We start from the raw sequence: 11,415 nt of genomic DNA, 5'->3' as shown, positions 1-11,415 counted from the left end.
CTGGAGGGGAGAGAGGCAGAGGGAAGGGGAGCAGCCCCTCCTGGGTGGGGCCAGGCCGCCAGCTCCAGCTGTGGCGGCCAGAAAAGCCCTTCCTGCAAGGCCCCACCTAAAAAGGTGTCTGAAGCAAGCGCTGGTCACACCCTGCAAGTGGAAATGCTTTCACCGATGTGAAAACCCAGGAGAACAAAAGGACTCACAGATGAAAAAATGAAGCCAACATGTGCTTCGAAATCATGTCCATCCCTCCCACTCCCAATCCCTGACTCATCTCTGAACCCTGGTTTCAACCTCACCTACTCTGTGAAGCTGTTGTTGACCTTCGTGCCTCATGTCAGCATGAATCACAGCTGCCTCCTGGGGCCTCGGTGGCTCTGAGCTCCCTGTGGCGTCTATCATGGTCCCGTGCTGCAGGGACTGGCAGAAGTGTGTCAGCCCCATTTGACTGGTTGCCCCAGGGCAAGGCCGGACCCCATTTGTTCCACAATCACCAGGGGCCCAGAACAGCGCCTGCTCAAAAGTCCTGAAGAGTCCGGATGATTAAGGGCACTCTCTCTAGGAAGACCTGTGCTTGTCTGGTGGGAAAGGTTCCTGCAGCTGGAATTGTGAAGCCAAAAGGGAAAATCTCTGGTAGGCTGGGTCACAGAACTCATGTCCTTTATTCCTGAGGTAAGTAAGACACACACACACACACACACACACACACACACACACACACTTCACAGCTCCAAGAGCAGTGGAGTCAGGGAATGCCAAAAATGTGGTGGTGCCAGCCGCAGAGAGGTCTGGAAATGCCTTCTTAATTGAACCTTTCTGGGAGCAGGCTGTCTGGAGAAGGGATGGGAACAGCGGGAGCGTGGGGCCGACGGGCCCAGGACGCTCCGAACTCTCTCCTTAGTGGTCAACTTAGAGACAGCGAAAGCCGAGCTTTCAGTTTCTCCCCAAAAAGGATCATTTATCTCAGTGATGCCCACTGAGAGACTTGCTCTCTTCTGGGAGAGTTCTGTCTTTAGGGAAGTCTTCCCTCGTCCTGTTTCACGTCCATCTTCCTGCAGCTCTCTCTCACCAGCTGGGTTTACCGGGTCAAATTCACTTGCCTGAAAGGAAATCCACGTTGGAGAGATGGACTCAGAGACCTGTGCACAGTGCCCACTAAATGTTCAACAGCTTCCATTCAGTAAGTGGAAACAAGAAAACCATGGGCTGTTTTTGTTATGGTGTTATTGTCCCCTGCTGTAGATGAGGAAAAGTGGGGAGAGGTCTGTAGCTTGCCTCACGTGCTCATCGCGCCTGTCTTCAAACAGCTGGAGACACGCTGAGGCCTGCAGCTCTCCTCCCAGCTCATCGTGGCCAGCGTGCGGGATTCCCTCTGGCTGGTCTGCATTTCCCCACAGTGAGGCTCCAGACGGGGACATGGGAGCGCTTGCTGCGTTCCTTGTAAAGCATCACATGGAAGCTTGCATCCAATGTACTTCCTCTTTTGCTTAAAGAAATCACATGAAGCCTGACCTGTGGTGGCACAGTGGATAAAGCGTTGACCTGGAAATGCTGAGGTTGCCAGTTCAAAACCCTGGGCTTGCCTGGTCAAGGCACATATGGGAGTTGATGCTTCCAGCTCCTCCCCCCTTCTCTCTCTCTGTCTCTCTCTCCCTCTCTGTCTCTCTCTCTCCCTCTCTCTCTCTCTCCTCTCTAAAAATGAATAAATTAAAATAAAAAAAAAGAAATCACATGAGCCTTGAGCCCTGGACACACACTGGCCCTGGTATGCTGGGAGGGGCACTACCTCTGGGTAGCAGAGGAGCCCAGTCTGAGGTCAGCAGACCCCATGCCCATCAGCTGGTCTGGCTGAGACAGTGCCCTTTTCTCCTGCTCCCCCACTCCCTGGCCTCTGGACCCGGAAACTTGGGATAGGTCACATTATGTTTTTAAATTTTATTTGTTCTTTTGTAAATAGGTGAGAATAAACCATGATTTTCAAAGTTTAAATTTCAAAAGGAACAAAAGATATAATGTGAAAATTCTCTGTCCTACTCCTTACTTGTCACTCCCACCACCCATGACCCCTCTGCTAGTAACCAGTGTTACCAGATATGCTAATTATGCATATAAGATAAACATACATTTTCTAGACCCTATTTAAATACAAATATCAGCATACAATATCCACTGCTTCCTTTTTTTTCTTTACTGCACATACATATGTTCAAGTTTATGGACTGTGGTTTAAATTCACCTCCTTCTCCCTCATAACACCAGTGGTCCAAACACGAACCTTACCCTGTGCACCCGAATCGCAATGCAGATAAAGCTGTTAGTCAACACTTATTAAACAACAAACGCACACAGATATAAAGAGATCATTGTAGATACTTCCTTGTTTATATTTTCCAGGAAATCAAGAAACTTTGCACCTGTCTTTGGGAGATGCGATTCCCACTTTATAAGAAAAATAATCATCCAGGGATTGAAGTGATTTATTCAAATGAAGTTACTGTTCTAACTCCAGCTGCTCTGACTTTGTTCTTTGGAGGCATTGAGTTGAGCTTCTGAGGAAGGAGAGACTTGACTGAGCTTTCTCGATGTAATTTCAATACACACAGACCGCTACGGTGGAATCCGCTGACCATATCACGCAGTTGTGGGACTCAACTTCCTGCTTCCACTGTGAACTGAAGAAAGAGCATGCACCTCACCATTTTGTTTGTTTGTTTGTTTGTTTGTTTGTATTTTTCCAAAGTTAGAAGCCAGGAGGCAGAGAGACAGGACAGAATCCCGCATGCGCCCGACTGGGATCCACCCAGCATGCTCACCAGGGGGGCAATGCTCTGCCCATCTAGGCCATTGCTCCATTGTGGCCCAAGCCATTCTAGCACCTGAGGTGGAGGCCATGGAGCCATCCTCAGCACCCAGTCCTAGGCCAACTTTGCTCCAATGGATCTTTGGCTGCGAAAGGGGAAAAGAGAGAGAGAGAGAGGAAGGAGAGGGGGGCGGGGTGGAGAAGTAGATGGGTGCTTCTTCTGTGTGCTCTGACTGGGAATCGAACCCGGGACTTCCACACACCTGGCTGACACTCTACCTCTTAGCCAACCGGCCAGGGCCTGCACCTCACCATTTTTTAAAAACCTTTCTTTTAGCTTCCCTGTTTGCAAAACAGTGATAATTCAACCTTCTATTAGGATTTTAAGTGCTCCAAAGTATTAAGTACCTAGCATTAAACAGCCATACACACACACACACCAACTAGCAAAGTGCTGAGAATGCCACTCTGTCTTTGCTTAGGTATATTATAAGAAATGGACATCTGGCCTCAGGGGGGCTGTCTGCAGAGCTCAGGAGTCCAGGAACCTTCCATGATATATGGGCAATAACTTAGTTATACTGGAGAGATCTAAAACAGACATAGTTTTAGGGCATTCATGATAAATGGTTCTTAACAAATTGAAGCCGGTTATTTCTCTCCCTTGCATTCCCAAAGAGGTAGTCCTTGCTGTCAAACACGGTTGATTCCTGGAAACTTCATCTTGCGGGGAAATCCTACTTTAATCGCATAGTTAAGGGCCTCTCTCGTCAAACACAGTCGGTCTCGTGAGAGACCTGAATGGACCGAAGTGCCAGGAAGGAGGGAGAGGTATTTTTAGGCCAGGTCTAATGAGTGTGGCAAATGTGGAAGCGTGCTTCAAATAGTCCTCTCTAAAGAGAAGGCAGTAGCTTGGAAGAAACAATTGGCGTGGTTATTGAGTTACATAGATGGCCATAGAAATAAAAAAGAAATACTGATTGAGACTCACAGGGAAGAGCTGAAGCTCCCTAGGAGATTAGAAAGCGGAGCTTGCTCTGCTCCCCTGTTTTCTCCTCTCTTCACCTGAGCCCTTCAACCCACACACCTTGGTCCAGTGTAGGAAACCAGCTTTCCCTGCCTCAGTTTTCTAACAGGAAAGTGGCTGCGCGGCAGTCCAAGGAGTGGGGCTAAAATGTGAGGAAAAGGCTGCGGGTCTCCTGAAGAGGGAGAAGTCACATCTGCCAAGGGGAAGACCTTGGGAATCAGCCAAGAGGTGGCCTCCTGTCCAAGCCAGAAGGACCAGGCTCAACTGAGACCAGAAAACCAGAAACCAGCTAACTCCAAAGTGAGCCTCAAGGTCAACTCAGTCTCCTTTGCTGCACAGTCCTTGTCTATCATTTTAAATATCAAATTTAAAGGGTTTGCCCTGTGATCTAAGGAATGGATTTGGCTCCTTGAAGAATAAATACAGGGTGGGCAAAAGTAAATTTACAGTCGTGAATACGTGAAGCACGGAGTTTATTCTTGTATAATTATTTATCAATTATTGTATTATTTTCTATACAAACAACCGTAAACTACTTTTGCCCCACCCTGTATGGAGAGAGCAAGCAATGAACTCTCTCCCTGGGCTGGAGGGCACAGCCAAATGTGGGCTGGGGTCTTCCCCTCGGGGCTGGAGGAGAGGAACAGAAAGGCACTGGAGCCTGCTGGAAGGAGGGGTCACTGGTCCCCGAGCTGGCCGTAAGCTCTGTTGGGGCGTGTTTGCAGCTGGGCTTGTGTCCTTAGAGGTGAGCAGTGTAGTTCTCTTCGGGGAAGTAGCGGAGAGGCCTGGCTCAGCGGAAGCTGCGGGTGCCACTTGCCTGGCATCACCTTTGGGAGAGAGTGATCTGGCAGATACCATCTCTCCCCACCAACTGGGCAGGAACCTGGTCCTGTGCGGGGAGTGATGCGTTCTCGTGGGTGAGGTGAGCACTCCCAGGTGAGCGAGCACACAGAACCCCTTGTCTTCTCTGCAGACAGAGGGAGACCACTGTCCACAAGAGACGACGACAGAGCTACACGCCCACTCATGTTTCTCTCAACACTCTTGCGCTGTGTGGCGGTCTCGTCACTGCTGACCTAATATATCCCTCTTCCCTCTCCCCTTTCTCCTTCATAGCAAACCCTCATTTTATTTGAGCTGGCAATGAGACTGTATCCCCAGCTGTCCCTTCAGCTGGAGTGGCCAGTGAGATACAAACAAAAATCATTAGGTGCATCTCCAAGGGGGTGACTTAGAGGGAAGGGACCGTGGTGACCCTTGCCCTTCCCCTTCTTCTTCTTCCCTGGATTGCAGGAGTGACGCCTAGAACTGAAGTGATGATCTTGGTTCATGAGGCCCATAAGGAAGTAGTGCTCTAGAAATGGCTAAGGAAAATCTAGAAGGAACTTTAGTTTCCAATGATTGGGACTGCTGCTTATCTGCAGATGTCTTTTAGATGAGCAAAACAAAACAAAACAAAAAACGAAACAAAAAATACCCCACCACTTTGATAAACTCACTGTGCTTTGGACTCTGTCACTACTAGCTAGACACAATTCCTAACTGACACAGGCTGACTCAAAGTCGTGAGCTCTTCCTCCCTGGAGATGGGCAAGCATCAGCTGTGGGGGTAGTGGGCTGAGGGGCTGGCGGATGAGTGGGGGTAAGAGGAGGGTGTTGAGCTTGAAGCCTTCTGCATGTGATGTTTGGTGACTCATGCTGTACTGTGCACATACCACCAGCCCTCTGAGAGCTATTCAACCCTAGTCTGTGTGGCTATTCATTCTGGAGGGTTTGAGTCTGAGCCTTAAAATAACAGGCTAAAAGGAGAGAGAAATTCTCCACAAATTAGGGGCCAACTTGAACTGCTGCTTTTCAAACCTGAGGCTCGTCTGACCAGGCGGTGGCATAGTGGATAGAGCGTTGGACTGGGACGAGGAGAACCCAGTTTTGAAACCCTGAGGTCACTGGCTTCAGCGCATGCTCACCTGGTTCGAGCATGGCTCACCAGCTTGAGCCCAAGGTCACTGGCTTGAGCAAGGGGTCACTCACTCTGCTGTAGCCCCCTGGTCAAGGCACATATGAGAAAGCAATCAATGAACAACTAAGGTGCCGCAGCGAAGAATTGATGCTTCTCATCTCTCCCTTCCTGTCTGTCTGTCCCTCTCTCTGTCTCTCTCTCTGTCTCTGACACACACACACACACACAAATAAAATAAAATAAAATAAAATAAAATAAAATAAAATAAAATAAAATAAAATAAAACCTGAGGCTCTGAGAGAGAAGAAGCTCTGGGTGCTGGGATGCAGGTGGCTCCCTGGGCAACTCCCATTTCGGTGTGACTACCCTTTGGGCCTATAGGGGGCACCAAGGAACTACGGGATCTCTGCCTCCTCTGTGTCCGGGTCAGTGCTCAGCTCTTCAGCCATCCCTGGACAAGAAGAGAGGAAGGAATGGGGCTGGGTTATATAATGGGTGGGAACAAAGTCCTCTCCTTTCCCCAATTCTTCTTAAAGATCTAAAAATACAATGCATCTGTTTTTAAACTTCAGAAGAAAATGCCCCCTGAAGCCCTGTGTTGAGGGCTTGACATTTCTGTCCCCGAATCTGAGACTGCGAAGGGGCCTTGGAGACCCGCCAGTCTTCACCACTCATTTAACAAATGAGGAAACTGGAGGCCCAAGCAGAGAAGTGCTGGGTCCAAAGCTACGCAGGGTGTTAGCGGCAGGCAGCACAGGGACAAGACCCTGGGCCTTCCAATTTCCAGCCTAGAGCTGTCTTCACCACACCCACCACCATGGCCACATTTGTTTTCTTTTCCGGCCCTTGGGGGACTCTGGCAGGGCTGGAGGTCTGATGTGAACTGGAATCTGTTCAATTTCACCTCTCATTGCTCCTGCCAGCTCGCCAGCTCTGGCTGATGGAGGCAATTAGAACCAGACATCCCATAAGGGCATTCCAGGGAGATCTCTTAAAATTCCACAGCAGCTGGGGACTTGCCTTTTCCTGCAGGGATCATCTGGTGTATAAATACCCAGTTGTGTAAATCACAGGGTGGGAGGGGGGTCCTTACACATATACGATCTCTCTCAATACACACTTACCCACAGACAGAAAAATAAAGAAATATCCAGTAGCAATCTATTTCCTTCTTACCTCCCAAAGAGAGAAGTTAGGGATTTACAGGCCACCCTGGGAACATCTAATTACTTGCTCCTGAGGGATGAACACTGTGTTTGCACTGGGCAGTGGTTGGTGGAGAGGTGGGGGTCACTCCTGTTTTGCTTCTACCCCCTGTAGATGGCTGTTCACCACCGGGACAGCCAAAGGGTGTTGGTGGCCAGCTTAGCTAACACAGTCATAGGTCCCTGGCTTAAAGGTGTTACCTTGGTTTATCTGTAGGAAAGCTGAGCCTCTAAAAGACAAACCAGCCAATCAAGGAACACCAATGCAGGAGCACGGGCTTTGAGCCATCTGCCCACGGTATCCAGGGACTGCAGTGTTCCACACTGAAGGGCAGCCCCTGGGTCGTGCATTGATGGCAGCTCTCTGTTTCCCAGTTGTCCCCAGCAATCCTTGCTTTGATCAACAGTGTGCCACTGATAAGTTGTCTAATGTTTGGGAGGACTGAAGGGGCCCTTTGTTAGAAGTTAGCGAGAAATGGCTGACAGTGTTGGGAAGACAAGTGGGAAAGCTTCCTGTCTTCTCTAATCTGAGGATCACGTAGAAGCACCTGGTCTGTGACTTACAGGAGGATGGAAGAGGGCAGAAGGCACATTCTTATGGTTGCAGAGCTTGGTGTAGAGCGTGTTTCCCAGCTTAGGATGTTTTGACACCAGTGAACCACCAGCTCCTCCCTTGGAGGTTGAATTTTTGCTTGAATATCCTGGAAGAATAGGTATAAAACAATTTTAGAATGTTAAATTAGTTTATGATTATTATGATTTTATTAGACATACCCAATAAACCTATTAAAAGCATGTCCTGGGCTTTGTGGTTAATTACCGATTAATTACCAACCCATGTACTATGTATTAGGTCAGTCCTAAAGGGGTAAAGCCATGGTACTCTCAATAACACCACTTTTTTGAGCAATTGAACTGTTGTGCCCATAGGGACAGGAAGGCTACAGACATTGTTGTTTGTAACAGAACTAATACTGAGGGGTCTTTGTCTCAGTAGGTCCTTTGCTAGTCTACCCTAGGAGAGAAAAAAGCATGCTTTCAGTCAAACACCCGCACCACTGACCACCAAGGAAAGTATCTGTTTTTGACTGGGTCTTCACATTCTCCGTCAGAACTTTTTATTCAGGGGTTTTAGGTGCCTTGGTTTCTTTGTTTCTAAAATGGGCATAAGTTTGGGGGTAACAGAGAAGCACTTCTAAAAGGACCTTACCAGTTTAAAAGGGGGGGGGAATGTAATGTGGTTCCACAATTGGCAGGAGTGACTCGGGCAGTGTGATGCAGAGAGGTATTCCTCTGTGTCCAGTTTCTAAGGACAGAGAACCACAGGAGGGCCCGGACCAGCAGGTACTTACTAACCTTGACACTTTGTGTTTCTCTGGGAGTTTATGGTCCCAATGTTGAGCGATTTTTAAACTCAGGGATAAAATCAAGAGGCTAAGCCTGGGCCCCTTGGATCACTTGATTTGGGAGGATTCTGAGGGGCTGGGATTCCAGAGGGCATTTGGAAAAGAGAGTGAGTTCTCTAGGCTGATGGAGGGCCCAGCACAGGGCAGGGCAGCTTTGAGAACGGGAGAGGAGAGAAGAAAGGGCATTCTCCAGAGTAATACATGTCAGAGTTGCTAGGACTACCATCGTTAATCCTCCCACTTTACTAGTGGGAATCCCGACTGGGGATGTGACTTGTCCAACATCACCAGCTAGCTGGTGATAAAATTGACTTTTGGGTGAGGGCTCTTTCCATCTGGATGGTGGACCCTTTGCAGGAGAAAGAAAGTGTTAAGATGGAGGTGAGGAGAGGACCAGAGGCAGTAGGTGAGGTCTCAAAGGGGACATGGTCAAGCCTCTCACAGTAAGGAGGACTGATTCCTCCCATGGTGGTTGTGAGCATGTGGCCTTCTCTTTCTGAGCCCGAGGGCTTGTCTGCACAGTGAGGGGTTGGACTAGAGATGATCAGTGTCCTTCCATGCTATAATACTCTGTGGTCCCACCAAAACATTGCAAAAGGCTTGCTGTGGATTCTGAGGGGAGAAGTGCTCAGGGTCAAAACTGCTGGAAGAACAGGTATTTACAGTCTCAGATACAAAGTGGCAAGATGACACATGAGGATAAGAAGAATGGGCAAAAAAGAGTGCTACAATCAAGACAGAAGCCAGCTAAGGGATGAACTAATGCACTGGTGAGGCTGCTGATGGAGAGGGAGAGGAGAGGGCCAGCTTATCCAAAAATGCTGGAGAAAGGAACAGTAGGAATCCACAAGGGGCTGTCCTGTACGGCACCAGACCAGGAATGCGTAAACCAAAGACCTGGGTTCAAGTTCTACCACACCACTTACCAGCTTTATGACAGACAAGTAACAGCACCTGAGACTTTGTTTCCTTGGTTATAAGATGGGAGGAGTGTTCCCTACCTTACCAGGTTGCTGAGAGAGTTAAATGACATAGAATATGTGAAAATGTTAAACAATTCACTCATACATATGTTGGTTAATTTATTCATACATTTAGCAAGCATTTGTTATATACCTACTATGTGCATGGAATCTAGTAGGTACTCATCAATGTATTTTAAAAAATTATGTGGGAGCCCTGGCCAGATATCTCCGTTGGTTAGAGCATCAGCCTGAAGCACGGAGGTTGCCGGGTTGATCCCCGGTCAGGGCACATACAGGAATAGATCGATGTTTCTGTCTGTCTGTCTGTCTCTCTCTCCCCTCCTCTCTGGTAAAATCAATAAATAAATTTTAAAAAATTACGTGGGATAAACAGTGAATTCAGACAGTCTGACTTTGAAACCTAAAATAATCATAAATATTAGGAAAGTTGGTATATGGAACCATCAAAAAGATCAATGAGTTGCTTGGTGTTCATCATCATTTGTATGCAGTTGATGGAGATCTGTGCCATTCAGTGAGTGCTGAAACTGGCCAGAGTAAATGGGGAAAAAACATAGGTAGATGTCATCCAGAGACACGTAACGGTTCTCCTTCAACAAAGAAGAGAGACAGAGATCTAAACTTTCACATCATGGGCATAGACTATATAAATCAGTTCTGTAACACCATTTTTCCTACAATGGAGACTTTGGGGTTCTATTCTCTCAGGCTTAAACTTTTGAACAGTAGTCACAGATGGCTTCTCTAAAGAATGATTTACTATAAACTGGTACAGCCACTATGAAAAACATAGTCCCTCAAATTTTTTGAGGCAATTCCTCAAAATATTAAGAATAGAGTTACCGTATGACCCAGTAATCCCTCGACTGGGTACCTACCTGAAAAACTTGAAAACATTTTTTTGCAAAAATATATATAGCCCCATGTTAATCGCAGCATTATTCACGATGGCCAAGACATGGAAACAACAAAAGTGTCCCTCAATAGAGGATTGGATAAAGAAAATGTGGTACACATACACAATGGAATACTACTCAGGTATCAGAAAAGATGAAATACTACTATTGTGACAACATGGGTAGACATTGCGAATATTATGCTAAGCAAAATAAGTCAATCAGAAAAAGTTAATAACTATATGATATCACTTATATATGGGATACAAAACTGAGACTCTTAGTTATAGACAAAAATGAACTGGTTATTAGAGGAAAGAGGGTGGGAGGAAAGGAGTTAAGGGGGCCAAATATACGGGGACAGGAGGTGGTTTGACTTTTTTGTGATAGGCAACATGGAATGAGTAGTTCACGTGCCATGGACTGTTGTATACCTGAGATGTATGTGTTTCTCTGGACCAATTTTACCCCATTAAATTTAATTTCTAAAAAAAAAATAGATAAGTAAAATAATGAAAAAAATAGAAAGAAAGAAAGAGAAAGAGAAAGAAAGAAAGAAAGAGAGAGAGAGAGAGAGAAACGGAGAGACCGAGAGAGAAAGAAAGAAAAATAAGGAAGGAAGGAAGGAAGGAAGGAAGGAAGGAAGGAAGGAAGGAAGGAAGGAAGGAAGGAAGGAAAGTGGTTTACCCTATTGTTCCTACATTTGGAATTCTTAGGATATTCAAGAGTCTATGAATGTTGAAGTAGAGATTTGCAACCTACTTCCTTTTTTAATTTTTTTTTATTTAGACAATTAAATTTAACAGGGTGACATTGGTCAACCAGAGTACATAGATTTAGAGAAAACATCTCCACATAATTTGAACACTCGATTGTGTTGTATACCTACTTTCAAAATGTTAAACATTCTGAAAGAAACCACATGTCCTTACAATGAGTTTTGACTTGGCGAGAATAATATTGACAAGCCATGTTGATCAGAGCCTCTGACTTGGGCTTTGACACATAACAAGGAGAAATAAAATAAAGAATGCTTCGTAAGTTCATTATGTTTAGGAGTCAAAAATCTTTCAAGCACAGGAGCCTAGAAAAGTAAAAATATAATTTAAAAGATTAAAAATATAATTGAAAATTTTGTTAA

General features: G+C 46.4%; 1 long non-coding RNA gene across 1 annotated transcript; it reads left to right on the top strand.

Annotated features, from left to right (window-relative positions):
* Window positions 1–378: 378 nt before the first annotated feature.
* LOC136312007 (uncharacterized) lies at window positions 379–4,104 on the top strand. The gene is made up of 3 exons (XR_010726863.1): window positions 379–666; window positions 1,053–1,174; window positions 2,389–4,104. It is a non-coding gene; the product is annotated as an uncharacterized lncRNA (long non-coding RNA).
* The last annotated feature ends 7,311 nt before the right edge of the window (window positions 4,105–11,415 follow it).

The sequence above is a fragment of the Saccopteryx bilineata genome, chromosome 8 (assembly GCF_036850765.1).
Source record: "Saccopteryx bilineata isolate mSacBil1 chromosome 8, mSacBil1_pri_phased_curated, whole genome shotgun sequence".
Classification (NCBI taxonomy): Eukaryota; Metazoa; Chordata; class Mammalia; order Chiroptera; family Emballonuridae; genus Saccopteryx; species Saccopteryx bilineata.
The sequence above is the reverse complement of the archived record's forward strand: the minus strand, read 5'-3'. Positions and strand labels throughout refer to the sequence as shown.